The following is a 16,346-nucleotide window of genomic DNA, read 5'->3' as shown; positions in this document are numbered from 1 at the left end:
ACATTGTACGTGGGTTGAGGTTATAAATAAAATTAAGAAAGATAAATTAAGGATGAGGATTTCAAGTTATTAGGAAAATAAGAGGTACAACTTTGCCATCAACCAAACAATGTGGAAAATTGCCCAGGAATGTTCTATCCACAAAAAGGGACAAATACAATCCACTCAATTACCATCCCATCAGTCTATTCCCAATTATTAAGAAAGTGATGGAATGGGATGTCAGGGCTATCACGTGGCACATATTCAGCAACAACCTGCTCACCAATTCACAGTTTGGGTTCCGCCAGTGCCACTGCTCCTGACTTCATTACAGCCTTGGTACAAACATGGACAAAGGAGCTGAATTCCAGAGGTGAGGTGAGTGTAATTGCCCTTGACATCAAGGCAGCATTTGACTGAGCGTAGCAGCAAGGAGCCCTAGTAAAACTGAACTCAATTGGAATCACAGGGAAGATTCTCCATTGGTTGAAGTTATACTTAGCACAAAAGAAGATAGTTGTAGTTGCTGGAGGCCAATCATCCCAGTCCCAGGACATCACTGAAAGAGTTCCTCAGGGTAGTGTTTCAGGCCAATCATCTGCAACTGCTTCATCATTGACATTTTCTCCAACATAAGGCTAGAAGTGGGAATGTTCGCTGATGATTGCACAGTCTTCAGTATCTTAACACTGTACCGCAGGATATTGGCTAAAGGGGATGCAGTGCAGATTCACCAAAATTATACTTAAAGGGTTACATTATGAAGACAGGTTGTAAAATTTGGCTTGAGCATATAGAAGATTATGGGTGGCATAATCAAGATATTTAAAATGATAAAGGATTCAATAGGGTAAAAGGGAAAGAAAGAATGCATTTTACATGACGCCTTTTGCAACCTTAGGATGTCTCAAAGTGCTCTATAGCCGATGAAATACTTTTGAGGTGTTATCACTTTTGTAATGCAGAAAATGTGGCAATCAATTTACACACAGCAAGGTCTCTCAAACAGTAATGTGATAATGAACAGTTAATTTATTTTTAGTGGCTGTGGGATCGATATTGTCCAGAACACCCAGGAGAACTGTTCTTCAAAATATTGCCATGGGATCTTGTACATCCACCTGAGAGAGGGCCTTGATTTAACATCTCATTCTAAAAATGACACCTCCAACTTTGTCTTTGAGAGTAGGACTTCAACCCACTACCTTCTGACTCAGAGGCAGCGTACTAACCTCTGAGCTACAACTGCTACTGTAAAGAGAGATATTTCCTTTGGTGGGGGAAATCCAGAGGAGGGCAAAATTTTAAAATTAGAAGCAGGCCATTTAGGTGTGGAATTAGGAAGGAATTTTTCACACAAGGCGTAATGGGAATTTGGAAGTCTCTCCCTCAAGTGTTCAAGCTCTGATAGCCAGTTGGGGAAGGATGAACCAGAGCTAATCTTTACTCAATTTAGATTTATTCACAGAGTGAAACATTATAGGTACCAGTATAGCTCCTAATTCAACCTTCCTCCTAGTGTCATTAAGTGTCTATATGTGCTCAAGTAACAACCCTATCAGTGCCCTCCAACTGCACATAGTTAATCACAATTGCTATTCAGTTAATAAAAAAGGCTGTAGATGCTGGGTCAATTTGAGTAGTTCATTATTGAGATCAAAAGATTTTTGTTGGATAAGGGTATCAAGGGATGCCAAATAAAATGAATGAATTGACTGAGGTACAGATCAGCCATTATTTAATTGAATGATAGAACAGGCTCAAGGGGATGAATGTTTTACTCCTATTCCTATGTGCAAGTAAAAGTAGCATAATTTAATCTGAAAATTCAGAACAAGGCCATTTTACTGTCATAGTCAGTTGCTTTTAAAAGGATGCTGCCACACCTGATAACTTGTTCCACAAGTTATTTGGAAATATTCAACATAATATCATTGTGTCACATTGGCAGAACCTGTATTATGAAAATGAGTCACAAAAATATTGTTTCTATCACTTGCATGTGATGAAACTACCATGTTCTGGGCATAGCCCTAGGCCATAAATATTTTTTGGGCTCGATCCATCTCCAAAATGGTGATGATGATCCTTTAAATAGTTGGCTCTATTTATAAGCTTATTGACTTCTCAAAAATATCCAGATTGTACAATCCTTTGCGTACTTTTAATTTTAAAGGTATGTACTCTGAAATTTAAACTATTTACAGGGGGAGTTGGTGGTATTGTCAGTGGACTGGTAATCCAGTAGGGTGAGCGTCTCGACGTCATTGCGCACTTGCGCGATATTTCAGTCAGCGGGCGGGTCTGCGAGTTGGAACCGTGCCCGCCATCAATTATGAGGCCAGTTAAGGCCATTAAAAAGGCAACTAAGCTGTATTTTACGTTGCCCGTGCGATTTCACACTAGTCACATGGGTAAAGCGGTCAGGCGGACAGCCGACAATTTGCTAAACCCCATCCAAGTACAGGACAAAAAGGGTCAGCATTGCTAGTATGAGTAGTGATGAGTTTTGGAGATAGTTGCTGCTGGTTGCTTATTGGTACTTGACAACTTCATCTCTGTTCAGGGCTTCATTGTTAGCATTTCCAGGTTTCATTTCAGGACTTATTGGTGTTCAGGTGGGTACTGAGCTTTATTCTTTACCGTACGGACAAGGCCAGCCAGGCTGAGCGAGCCAGAGGCTTTGCAGCAATTGCTGGGTTCCCCCACATCCAGGCTGCAATTGACTGCACACACGTGGCTGTTAAGGTGCCAGCGGGTCAGCTGGGTGCCTACGTCAACATGGATTCCACTCCATAAATGTGCAGATAGTCTAGTGACCACAGGATGCATATTCTGCAAGTCTGTGCAAGGTAGCCTGGCAGCTCCCAATACGCGTACATCCTGAGACACTCCCAGGTGCTGAGGCTCTTTAGTGCTCCAACCTTACTGGAAGGATAGTTGCTGGGGGACAAGGGCTATCCGTTGAAGAGTTGGTTCATGATGCCTCTCCGTCACCCAAGAACAGTCAGAGCAGCGTTACAATAGGAGTCATGCCTCCACAAGGGCAGTGGTAGAGAGTACCCTAGGTCTTCTCAAGATGTGCCTCCGATGCCTGGACCCTTCAGTAGCTGCACTACAATACCTCCCGGAGAGGGTGCCACCGATAGTGCTTGCATGCTGCGCTCTCCACAATCTGGCACTGGCAAGGGGAGACCTACTGGAGGAAGAGGATTTGACACAGTTGGAAAGGCCACAGGTGATGACTCCAGTACAAGAGGCGCATGGTGAGGAGCACGCTGACGGTGTGGAGGCAGATGTTGGTAACCTCCGGGGAGGCAGGAATATCAATGCCTTGATCCAGTGCTCCTTCAGCATGAGATTCACCACGCTCTCAATGGACAAAGCAGTGCACTCAGCCATGAGGATCAATGCAGCGCTCATGCTCCGCATGGACTCCTCCACCACAAAGACCATGGAACGCAGACCCTCATGGATCTTCGGCAGATCCTCCCGCACATCCTGCTGGACATACAGCATCTGCCATCTAATGGAAAACTCCAGAGGCTCATCATCAGCCTTCGACTGAGCATCGTCCTGGTCCTCAGCAGTCCTCTGACTGCCGCTGACCCGGGCACTCTCTGCGACCGCCTGCACGTCAAGCGAGTGTGAAATGCCCTCACCAATGTGCATCGATATTCTAGCTGCAGATCTAATGCCCACCAATGTGCTGGTATCTGCGCTGGTGCCTGGTTCAGAGAGCAGGTGTGATGCAGTGCATACGAAGCCTGGTGGTCCTCTTGCATCAGGAGTGGCCCTTTGGGGTCCAGAGAGCAAGTGTGTGCTGGCGAATCTAAAAGGAAGAACAAGGACATGTCATTAGTTACAGTCATCACACTGTCACTGTACATGCCAGGTACCCTGCTGAGACAATGGAGATCTGCATTATGGTGCCATCATCTTTCAATGGGGGCTCCAGGTTTGAGGCTCCCATCAATGAAGATACTACACTAGAATGGTTGCACAATCTGCAACTCTCACCTCTGTGCACTGCACTCTTACCTTCGTCTGGCACCCCCATCTCTCCATGCCTGGTTGCATCTGGAGCACGCCGGCTCTCCAGCTCAAGGACGTCCTGCTCAAAGCTTGTCAGCAGCAGTAGGTTTGGCGGGCCTCCACCTGTACGTGTCCTCTCTGCTTACTTCTAACTTGTCTTCTCCTGAAAGGATAGAGGAGCATTGATTAGTCCGCTCTCTACCTGCAGCGCCATTACAGCCTGGCCAACCCCAACTGAGGAACACCTCACAGGGCACAACCGCGTCGTGGCCCTCGAGCCACAAGGCACTCAGTCCAAGGAGCTAGGGCTCATCCCTTTGGCCAGCTCCGGCATCATTGACAGTTGGTACTCAGACTCTAGCACCACTGATGTCCACGGCGGGGTGGGGGGGGCCTAGTGCCAGCAAGACCTGCCCTCCCGCCTAACGTCTCCAGCCGCAATCGACTCCATCACTTAGCTAATGCAGAACAGACATTCTTCCATGACAGCCTTCCAGGGGCTTTCTGGGCCGTTCTTAAAGCGGCCGTCGGATCGCCATTGGACCCGCAGCCCGCTCGGCCCTTCCCAACCAGTGGGGAGCTGCGTTTCATGCTGGACGGGCCTTAATTGGCCCACCCAGTGTGAAATTGTGGTTGTGCGGGGGGCCAATCGCGGGCGGCAGCCCATTTCCCGGACGATCCCGGGCCCGCCGCACTCAAAATTCTGCCCTCTAAGAATCTATGGGTAACTTTAACCTTAACATTAAAGCTGAAATATTATCCCATTCTGGAACATTAGTGGGAGCTATGGAAGCCTGCCTCAATCTCTCAGTGTTTTTCCTAACTTGATCCATTTTGAAGTTATTCATATTCTCACAACGTGGATCTGTTCCAGTTTGTGTGCTCATGCTGCTGACTGCTGCTCTTCCCCTGTGTCTTGGCCTGGTGATTGCCAAGAATCAAGGAATAAGAGAATGGTGATCAGCAGTGGGAGTACACAAACAGCACACTGCAGAAATTTACCCCAACTGCCAAAATCTCTCTGTAGAAACCTCTTGGCAGGAAACTGCAAAAAAAAAGGCGAAACAAATAGTCTTCTTTGGCTCCCACCTATATACCATTAAAAAAACACATTTGCAACAGCTATGAGCCACGACAGCTTCAGTACAGTAGTCTGCTTTCTGGATTAAGACAGAAAACAGTGTAATTGGAACCATCCCTATACATTTCACAGTAGACACATAAACCAGCTGCCAGCAGGTTGCTATGAAGCGGTAATTAAATAATCATGCAACAAGAAGCAGATGCAATTGGAGAAAATTATTCTTCCGTCTGATGACTTAACTAAGCTGCTCTACCTATATTTTTATATTATTTGAATATGCTGATGATGGCTGATTCAGAATTTAACAATGTATTATCTGCATAACGTAAGTCATATGCTTTTTCTCTTTTATGCATGTGCTGCTTGTGGATCTTGCTGCCTGGGGTGTGTGCTGTTCAAACTTCAGAAGTAACACCTCCTTCTTTCAGCTTGTTTCAGACTTTACTAGATGTTAATGCTTTTGACAAAATTGATGTTTCACAACTATTCACCTTTTCACCTGTTTATGTGCTGATTTTTTCATCAAAATATATTGCCTTTCTGAAAATTATCCAATGGAAAGCTTTTCCACAAGATTAGGAGCTTTAGTAAAAAGCTCCTAACTTGCGTGAAGTCTTCACTCCATCTCATACTGACGGCTCAGTAGGTGAATAGTCTGCATAGTAGGGCAGTAAGCCATGACAGTCGGGAAGGTCCCAGGTTGTATCCATGGTCTGTGCTGAACTGACTGACCTCAACCAGGACAGCAGCTGAAATTTGACAGTTGGGTTAGTTAGGGCATGATCTTCCAGGTCACAATCGCTACATGTGATTGTCCGGGCAAATTCTGGGTGAGAACAGGACTGGGCTCAGCATTCATGTCTAAATGCTCTGCCAAGACTCAGTTAAAGATCTTTCACATAATTCACATGTCAACAGTGACCACTTGGCCTAGATACCATAGGGCAGCTGGTGCTTGTGAAACCACAACCCAACACAAGCCTCGACTTTCAGGAAAGCAAGAGAAGGAATTGGAATCAAATGAAAATTCATCACTGACACTGATAAAATGAAAATTATGATCCCTTCTGGATAGCTCAGCTGCCAATGGCACCACATGAAGCCTTATTGCCAGTCCTTTCTTATGAAAATATCACGGGGTATGTAGAGAATTGTCAATGTATTTGTAAATGATCAACCCTGTGACCTTTAATTAATGCACATCAATGCTTTTCTTGAATATTTCATGGAGGCATATGGCATATAGTTGGAATTTGTTGTAAAAAATGACTAGTTGAAGAAACTAAAAGAAATGGCATGAAGAGTTTTTTCTTGCTTTGTACCTCCTTGACACATGTGCGTCTACTATAATATAAATTTAACTGACAAGATCGTTCTTTGAAATTTTCTCACAAAATGTTTTATTATAGAAATTGCAAAAGATTTATATTTATTAATCCATTTATTTTTGGACTGGAACAAGTGTTATTAAATGACTGTTTTGAGGTAATTTTGTGGATACAGTTCAGTCTGTCTGAAGGAACAATTACAATGGTTCTTGCCACTGTCCTTGAAGGATGAAATATCACCTCATAAAACGTCGCTACTATGGTGATCACACCTCTGCATTTTCTGTTTGAGGTAATGGTGGGGATGACCTTTGAAACTGTCAACAGCACGTTTTCTGAGTCTGGTTAATATTTTGCTGGAGTGGGATGGAGTCATACCTTTGGTTAAAGTTCAGATTTGTATTGAAACAGATAACTATATGGAGAGCAAATGTTGTGGGTGGATTCTGTTGGTATCTAGATGGAAGTAAAGATAGCTCACCCACACCACTGATTCCAGAAGCAATTGTGATGTAGGATCATAGGAGCAGGAGTAGGCCATTCAGTCCATCAAGCCTGCTCTGCTGTTCAAACAGGCTGAAGGCTGATTATTTACCTCTATGCTACTTTTCCCTGCTATCCCCATATCCCTTGATGTCATTAGTATCCAAAAATCTATCAATTTCTGTTTTGAACATGCTCAGTGATTGAGCTTCTTCACTGCAACCCTTTGGGTAAAGAATTCCAAAGATTCACCATCCTCTAAGTAAAGAAATTCCTCTTCGTCTCAGTCTTAAATGGCCTTCCCCTTATTCTGAGAATAGTTTTTTCTATGAATAGGTTCAAATCACACTGAGATAAATCTGAGGCCAGAATCGTCCGCTTCCATTGGCGATGGACAGGCAGGCGTGAGCGGAAACTATGGCAAGAAGGCCAACAATCAGTTTTAAACTGGCGTGAAACCAGTTTGTGATCATCTGCTCTACCTAACAATGGTGCTTCCCGCTGTCCAATGTTGGGAACTTAATTTTAATGCATTTCCACCTCATCATTGTGGCTGCACGCTGGAATCATCCCCCATGTCAAATTTACCTCCCACTTTGGCGTGACTTCAGAACGGCATGATTTATGACTGCTTTTAAAAGCCATGCACCTGGCGACCTGAACGTCGGGAGGAACTTGGAGGCGAGTGCACACAACCTTGTGCATTCAGAGGGGGGCACATGCAAATCGCCTTTTCCCAGCTGCTTTCAGTGAGGTGCCGGGACAAGGGCTTCAGTGTGGGTGAGGCCAGATGTGGGGGCAAAGCAGCTCAGATGGAAGGAAGTACACAAGCACATGCCAGTGGGGGATTGTGGGGGGGTGGGGGGTGTGCAGGGTGGCAGGCAATGGTGGAGGGGGATGTGAGGATGAAGGAAGTGGCCACACACCTGTAAAAGCTTGTCAAAAGTGAGCATTCTTCCGCATCTGAGACTGTTCAGCAGCAGCTCCATTTGAATGCTTGGAGATAGGCCTCTGAAGCATTTCTGCCTACTCAAGCAACGCAAAAGCATGAAGGTGCTACCAAGTGCTCCAGAGCTTTTCACCCCTTGGACGCAGACTGCAAATTAATGTTTTAGGGGCCGCAGAACAAATGATCAACTGGGCAAGTTGTAGAATCCCTTGCAAGAGGTAGCCATGGAACAGTCACTGGTGGAGGTGCTTAGAGCCCCTTGCAATGTATTTATTAAGGCGTGGACCAGTAAACCTCATGGCTCAAGCTAACAGCACAGCCTTGCAGTGTTGTTTACAAGAATGCCTGCGCCTGAGCTGAGATCACAGCGTGCAGTCCAGTGGCTGAAGCTACCACCAATTGGCCAAATGGAGTGGGGCGGAGGTGGGTGGAGTTTCAGACAGCCAGTGAGAGCACTAAACTCTGGCCATCCAAGTAGAGGCCAGCACGCAGATGCTGAAGAGATGGGGGGCCAGCACCACCTCAAAGGTGCTGAGAGCACACAGAGAGAATGATGGAACTCTGTGACGCCTGCCCACGACATTCTGGCAGCAATGACAAGCACCATCGGGGTGCAGGCATCACTGATGTGTCCAGTGAGTGTGAGACTGGACTATCACTTTGGTCTGAAGGCTGCTTAGAGCACAGGGAAGAGGCCCTGGACTAAGACACCTGCCTTTATCTTGTGCAGGAACCAAGTTTTACATCTGAATGACATGAACACTGCTCATCAGAACAAGGAGCCATAGGCAAGGAGGCATTCTTGGCAGTTTATTTACAATAATTACAATACAAGTTATTAACACCTGTGCCCACGCAATGCAATTACATCTTCTTAACCTTCCTAGCCCTGCCAATACGTATCGGTGCTCCCCAACATCTACAGTGGAGGTGGAGGCAGCCTACTGACTGCTACACCCTGTTGTCTGTGATGACATTGGATGGAGTCCTCTGGAGGGCAGAGACACGAAGGGGGCCCGGCCTGCTTTGGGTATCCTGCTGTGGGCCAGGTGCATCCTCCTCGGCCTGCGGAGCTGGAGATAATGGGGTCATAGGAAGAGGGAATTTGGATCAGCCAGACACTCCCGGAGTCACCTGGGTGGATGGCCCTGGGGTGTCGAGCTGCTGGTCCTCCTCCCTCTGGGTGTCCAATGGCCCCTGGCTGACTCCTTGAGGAGATGGGGAAACTGGAGTGAGATCAAGCTGACCCAGACCTCTCTTGTGCTGACACTGTTGGAGGCCAAATATGGCATCAGTGATGGAGTTCAGCCTGCGCAGCAATGTGGGGCTAATGTCCTGGACCAAGGTCTCCAATGGTGTCTGCCATGGACCTCAGTGCATCAGCATACCGGCGCTATCACCTCAAATGATCACCTCCATCATCCCTTGCAATCTGAGGAGTGCACCAGACATCCCTTCCTGATGTTGCCGTGATTGTCTTTGCAGCTGCAACAACTGATTGTGGACCGAGTCCAGAGACTCATCATCTGACTCGGACTCAGCAGATTCCTTGTTTCCAGCAGTCCCCCGAGTGCTGGTGAACTCGGCTCTCTCTGCCTCTGCTTGCTGTGGAACAGATTGTGTGCTGTGCTCACCAGGTTGTGATCCTGAGGCTGCTCTACATCTACATCCCACCAAGGTGTGTGTCGCTGTGCTGCTGGAGGGTGTGGGTGAGCGTTGTGATGGGTCTTCAATGATCCTGCCCTCAGGGTCCTCATCTGAGGTGCTCTCGGCACTGGAGTAGAGCTCAAGATAGCCTGAGTGCGATGTGGCAGATGTCCTTAGGAGAGAAAGTGCTTAGCAGCCACGTTACACATAAAACAATGGACCCAGAGTAGTGCTGACAGAGGGATGATGTGGTCCAGGATCCTCACGTGGGTGTTCACCGCCAACCTCACTGACGCCGCAGGAACGGTTCATTTCCTCTGTGGCCAGCTCCAATGTGCAGCTCTGGAACGGAGTGAGGACCTTGATGTCCGACACTCCACCCCCAGGTCTGGGACCTCTCCTGGTGATTGTGCGATCTTGACCTGCATAAAGACAGATGGAGAGAGTGTGAGCAAGGCGCATGCCAGGCCAAATAGGAAGGATGCCAGGCGTGCATGTGTACTGAGTGGAGCCATGGATGGGATGAGGGGCCAGTCTCCAGAGGAGATGAGGCCAGATGGAGATGTGAGGGTGTGTGCAAGAGAGTGAGTGATGATGTTCTTTGAGCTGGCAGTGAGTGAGATGCCAGTGAATGTATGCTGGGCTTGTGAGTGTGTGAGTTGAGAATGATGAGGTGGTTGACTTACCCTGGCAGCACAGATGAGATCGTTCATCCATTTTCTGCACTGGATGAACGACCTCTTGTGTGCAGTACTGGCACTGACCACCGCAGCCATCGCCTCCCAAACTGGAGTGATGAGGCTGATGGGCCTCCTGCAGCCAGGGCAGGGGTGGAGGTGATCGCAGCGGGCCTCTGCGGTGTCCAGACGGCGTTCCAGGGGTGCACCACTGAATCGGGGGGTTGCACTCTTCTTGGCTTTCGAGGCCATGTCTTCACCGGTGCCCTCCTGGGCTACAAGCAATGAGAAGCATGCGCATGGCTGCACCCTTGCTCAGGGTGAGGAAGCGGCGAGGTAATAGCATGGCGTGGAAATTGGAGACCGGCCGCCAGTGATCCGGCGTGTTTCCTGGAACTGCATAGTTTATGAGATGGGAAGCGGACAATATGGCGTGAAAATCCGCCATTGCAGCTGGTGAGTAAAGCGAATTTTTTCCCGCCCACTGTCACACTTAGTGCAAATCTGGGAAAACTCCATCCTGAGTTTGTCCTGCTGTAACAGATTACCAAGAGCCCCAGACTGCAATCTGTTGCTATGTTCCTAATGTCCCAGTTCCAAGCAGGAGAAAACAAAGGGATTTAACATTTAGTGTTTCTACAGTTGTCCAAACATAAATAAAACTGGCTAATTCCCACTGACTTCAATAAAAGCGAGGGGACAATCTAATCCCATCAGTTTTCTGCCTGGCAGGTTAGGTTAAAATTACTGCCACCCCTTTCCAACCCAGCCAATTAAAAACCCATGTATTAGCTGCAAGATTATGATCACATTTAACAACACTATCCCCTGTCCAAAAATAAAAGGTGTGGAATTTGCAGTAGTAATAAATCTGAAATTGTCAACATTCGTCATCATTCCTCTCTGAAACTGAAAGCCCTCCCGAAGTCTGCACATGTGCAGTAAAACACCGAAATCCAGAAGCTGCTGTCAGTGACTCTACACTACCCCATAGGGTGTGCTGTTGTAATCACCCCAGACTGCACTCAAATTGAAATCACTGCACTCTTGAAATCCTGCCCTTTGAAACTATTAACGTCACTGTATAAAGCCTTGGGGCTGGATTTTACAGGGCACCACAGTCTCCAAATTCCCACCACGACATCCCCCCCACCCCACTGGCTAAAAGGTTGGAGGGGAGCCCTCCCTCGGGAAGAACGGCCGACCCGCTGTCATTTAACAGCCAATTGGCCAGTAATAGGTTGGAGGCAGGATTTCCACCATCAGGGACAGGAAGTCCCAACTCAAGGAGCTACCAGTCAATTGTATATAATCCCAACAATGCCAGGCAGAAGTGATGGCCACTGCTGGGACCACAGGCAGTCCTCAATGGTGATCATCACTGGAGTCGGACACCATAGTAAGTGGAAGGGGTTTCACTGGGATCTGGCTGGCAGCCTCCAGTGAGGGGCATAGGAGGCCAGGTTTCAGAGGCCATGGGGGAGGGTATAGGCAGAAGTGTGATCTTGGGGGTTGGGTAGTGCCTCCAATGGGCACAGGGGACCTTCAAAGGAGCCTCCCCTGCTCACACACCTAAAGCTGCTGGGCTACCAACTTAGCATGGGCCTCCACCTGCTGTGGGTAAAATAGTGGTGGGGTAGGATGAGGCCTTTAATTGGCCATTTGAAGGGTGAGTGGGCTGTCCGACACCTCCACTTGCCCCCATAAAATGTCATACTGGTCGGGAGCAGGCAGGTAGGTGTGGGGGGAAGCCCATGTGCTGGATTTTACGAGGCCCCCATCTTCAAATCCACTGGTAGGGGACTGTAAAATCCAGCCCTTAAAAAAGTTACACCTTGCTGAGTGAGGTGTAACTGACTTTTTAATAGCACTCTAAGTCCATAATTACTGCTGAAGAGCCTTACTTATATGTGTGGAATGTCAAATTTCTTCACTATGATAAAATCACCTTATAAATCTTCTTTTAAAGTTTTCTTAAAGGTATTTTAGCTTCTATCTTAATCCTGTATCTTTGTCCCAATCTTTTATTTTGCTCTGTAAAAATTTTAATTAAAATAAAGAAATTAGGCACATTTTACTTCCTGGTTTGCTGTCAGTGAGAATAGTTCAATGTGATTGGCTGCTTACTCTGCTTGTCATCACTGTTGCTCGATGCCTGTTGTTCTCCTTGACTTAGCACCAGATTTAGACTGACATTGGGGAGGGGGAAATCACAGAGATTCCAAATCTTTGTGGGCTGCTTTCTTTGTGCCAAGGCTTGGTGAGACCACACCAGGAGCACTGTGTAGAGCTTTGGTCTCCTTACCTAAAGAGAGATATAGCAGCAAAGATTCACTAGACTTGTTCTTGGGAAGGGAGCTTTTCCTTATAAGGAAAGATTGAGTGAACTAGGTCTACTTGGGGTGAGAAATTTCTTCACCCAAAGGGTGGTGAATCATTGGAGTTCTCTACCCAGAGGGCTATGGATGTTCAATCATCAAGTATATTCAAAACAGGAATCAATAGATTCTGGATACTAGAAAAATCAAGGGACATATAGATAGAAGGGTGGAGTTGAGGTAGAATATCAGCATAATCTTATTGAATGGCAGAGCAGGCTTGAAGGATCAAACGCCCCACTGCTGCTCCTATTTTTACACTCTTATATCCTTATAACTTCTCTCATGACCTCAGCTCCCACAAACTGCAATATGATAGTGACCAGCAAATCTATTTTATAGTGGTGTTGATTTAATAGTTTACCCATCCTTTAATTCTTTATGTGTAAGCTTGAACAGTGAAGTATTAGGGTGCTTGGCACTATAAGGGTTAACGTAAGACTGAGGAAACAGTACCACCCACATTATGATGTAGAGAGTCACATGGGAGTAGTAGAGTGCAGTGTTGAGTCTAGTAGGAGTCGGCATGAAGATAGCACCTAGTCAAGACTCTATCCTCTATATATTTATATGGCTATGGGTTATTAATAAATGTTATTGTTCAACCATACAAACCCCTAGAACTCTTCATGATAGAACATGGTGGCAGCAGTTGAATGACACAAAAATCCCTAAGAATGAAGTAAAGAAGCTGCAGTCTGACCTGAGAGAAGTGCATCTAACTTGAAGACCTTGAATACACAGCTGGAGTTCTCCTAAGAAGCTCCATTACAGGTGTGGAGGTGAAGGGCAGAAGAAATACCCACTGTGCAGAGTAAAAGGACTCCACCAGAGCACGTGGAGGTCCATTGCAAGACCTGATTGAAAGCAGAGTCAAAGGACCTAGCCAGATCACAAAAAGGTGAGCAAAGGCCGAAATAAGCTTTTAAAATCAGCACAATAATCAGGCAGCACTGGCAGACCGATTGTTTTAATGAGCACAGCTTGAAGAACACTGTAGCCAGGATCCAAAGTCAGCACCATAGCACATGGCAACCACATGTGAACAAAAGAATAAATTTTAAAGAGAAGTCAGAGCAAAAAGAAAAGCAGAAGTTCAGGAAAGCAACCAGCTGGCCAAAACAATTTGTTCAAAAGATTTTCTGCAGAATCACCGAAGCTCCGTAACCATGATGGGAGCCCACCAAATTCTGACAAGTTCAGGAAGAAAAAAAATGCTTATTGCATGGCCATATAAAACAAAAAACTAAAGCTGTACTCCCCTGTACTGAAAGCAGCCATGGATGGTAAAGCAACATTGCCAGGCCAATTAAGGTATACAGAAAGGCCAGACCTGGCACAAAATTGGGCATTATGGAGAAGAATATTTTCAAAATATATGATAGATTCAGGCTTGAATAGGAAAACAGAGTCTGAACAAGCGAATATACTATTATATTCAGTAAGTCCAATAGCTGACGTCATAATTGACAGACAAGGAATAAATTAATTTTCCAATAACTTTGAAGCGGTCACGAAGTCCTTTCACACATACTTGAACCTAAGAAGCACTAAAATTTTGGAGCAAGCAAAATTTAACAAGAGAGTCCAAAAGTCCAGGGAACCCGTAGACTCTTTTCATAAATGAGTTGTACAGATTGACTGAAGACTGTGACTATGCTGACCTTATGTCGGAGCTCATAAAAGACCAAATAGTAGTGGGAGTGGCCGATAATGCTCCTTCAGATGTACTCCAGTCTAAAGAAGATCTGACTTTGGAAAAAGCCATCCAAATCATCAGACAGTCAAAAGTTCACCAGCAAAACCAATCCATTTTGTGTGGTGAAGTTAAAAGTGGTACAGAGCAACCCCAACAGTCCATATTGTAAAGCAACATAAGGGCAAGGAGACTCTAGGGCAAGGAAAGCAATACCCAAGCAAAACACAAGATGGTGGCAGATCATGTCAGCACAGTGGCTCCAAAAGAACTCATAAGCACGAGCAATGTCTAGTAATCACTGCAACCGCCTGGGACACCTTGGAGAAAATGTGTAAGTCCAAAACCTCAAGACGTGCAGAACATCCCAATCCATGAGATAGATGAGCCACACCAAGAAGTCCAGCAATGCTTCTTGGGAGAAATTAAGGATCCCAGATTCACATTTTGGAACACTGGCATATCTCACAAATTTTAAATTAAGCACAGGAGCCAGTGTGACAGCTTTACAACAAACAGTGTCTGTCATCACACTATACAACTGTGTAGATAGGGTGTCACTGACAGCCAAGCCTGAATCTATTGTTACAGGCAGGAGGGGTATTAATTTAAACAGCCATGATTTCTACACTCACTACCCATCCATAAACAGAAAGATGTTTTTGATTTTTGATTTCCCCCTTTGTAAGTGGTGGCAAATTTTCCCCAAACCTTCAGTTTTGGAGTGATTCAATCATCTATTAATAACCCCCACAGCAAACTCGAGATAAGGTAAAATAAGAGGAGCAGTTTATTTTACACACACACACACACACACACACACAAAACGCGGGAAGAAGTTTCTCAACGACCGCCCCTTTTGCATTCAAATAATGAAAGAGGGATAAGAGAAAGAAAGGGGTTCAGGGCATAGACTATGATTAAAAATAAAAATTATGGTTTCATGTGAGTCCAGAGTCCAAAATCAATGACCATGGAAAGTACTTTCATGTGGCTTTGTCTGGCAGAATTCCCGGTCTTGGTCCTAGGAACTCAGTTGCAGGTTGAGTCCATTCTGCAAAGTATTCTTATGTCCTGGGTATTAGTTCATTTTGTAGGCAAAATACAGTGTTCTTTCTGGAAATCAGACATGGGGAGAGATGGAGGTCAGAGACAGGCCGCTTTTCATTTCTGAGGTTAAATCACAACTGAAGATAAAATTCAAAAGCTGTATAATTAAAGGAATTCAAACAGCTCAAGTCTCAGTCACGTGACAGGGTGGTTTCAGGTCGAGCCAATTATTCAGCTGAGGCCCCTTGTTACAACCTATTGTGTTTTGAGCAGGTAACTGTAGAACCATTATCACAATGTGTGAGAGGAGGATACCAATAGCTCTGCCTTTATCCAGCACTGGCAGTGCAGACACCTCATCTACTAGCACTTTGTGTTGGCTTGGCTGGAATGTTGATACAATGCAAGAAGTGTTACATTCCAGAGTTTGATTAGTTAGCATTTGTCCATGTTTAAACTGCTCAGAAGCTTCCAGAATTACAAGAACATGTGACCATTTTATCAGTGCAGCCATTTTGTCCATTTTTAAAAAATAATGTTTATAAAGGAGCTAGGTTGATATAGGTATACATATTTTCCTTCCTGTCTTCTGATCACGACACTATGCCCAAGTCCATTTCCTACCATAGGTTAGTGGTTTATGATCAGGAAGAGGAGCCCTGCCTGAGATTTCCTCTCAGGGCATTGAAGTCAATTGTTGCCCCATCACCACTTCCACTATGATCATATAATTCAAAGCAGAAATGAGATTGAAGCTGAAAAGTTAGATTTTTTAAGAAATAAACTGATGACAACACATCTTGTACCCAATAGTCCTCACATGGTTAACAGGTTTGAGTGAGCCACAGGGGAGGTACTGGACAGTCTGTATATTTTGCAATGGAAGGAAATGGGGCTCAAGGAATCAGTTACCCTTGTGACTCCCACACAGAAGTAGCCTAAGGAGTGTTATTTGCAGAGGTCTGAAAATGCACAAGTTTTGGAGAGTTAATTTGGAGGATGGGGTTGAGTTAGGAGTTGAATGATTGGTAAGATAA

The 16,346-nt window shown here is 45.6% G+C and overlaps 1 protein-coding gene across 7 annotated transcripts in view; it reads left to right on the top strand.

The window, feature by feature from the left end:
* LOC121290340 (uncharacterized protein C21orf62-like) overlaps positions 1-16,346 on the top strand; it is an 83,836-nt gene that overhangs the window by 64,960 nt on the left and 2,530 nt on the right. For 2 of the 7 annotated variants that reach the window (XM_041210683.1, XM_041210681.1), the window contains one exon: positions 13,185-13,464. The exons of 1 other annotated variant lie outside the window; for it this stretch is intronic. The gene's annotated coding sequence lies outside the window, so the exon portion shown is untranslated. Of the gene's footprint in view, positions 1-328; positions 361-5,359; positions 5,427-13,184; positions 13,465-16,202; positions 16,338-16,346 lie in introns of those variants that run through there. 4 more of the 7 variants (XM_041210685.1, XM_041210684.1, XM_041210687.1 and 1 more) reach the window with 4 other exon arrangements.

Source organism: Carcharodon carcharias, chromosome 18 (genome assembly GCF_017639515.1).
Source record: "Carcharodon carcharias isolate sCarCar2 chromosome 18, sCarCar2.pri, whole genome shotgun sequence".
NCBI classification, from domain to species: Eukaryota; Metazoa; Chordata; class Chondrichthyes; order Lamniformes; family Lamnidae; genus Carcharodon; species Carcharodon carcharias.
The sequence above is the reverse complement of the archived record's forward strand: the minus strand, read 5'-3'. Positions and strand labels throughout refer to the sequence as shown.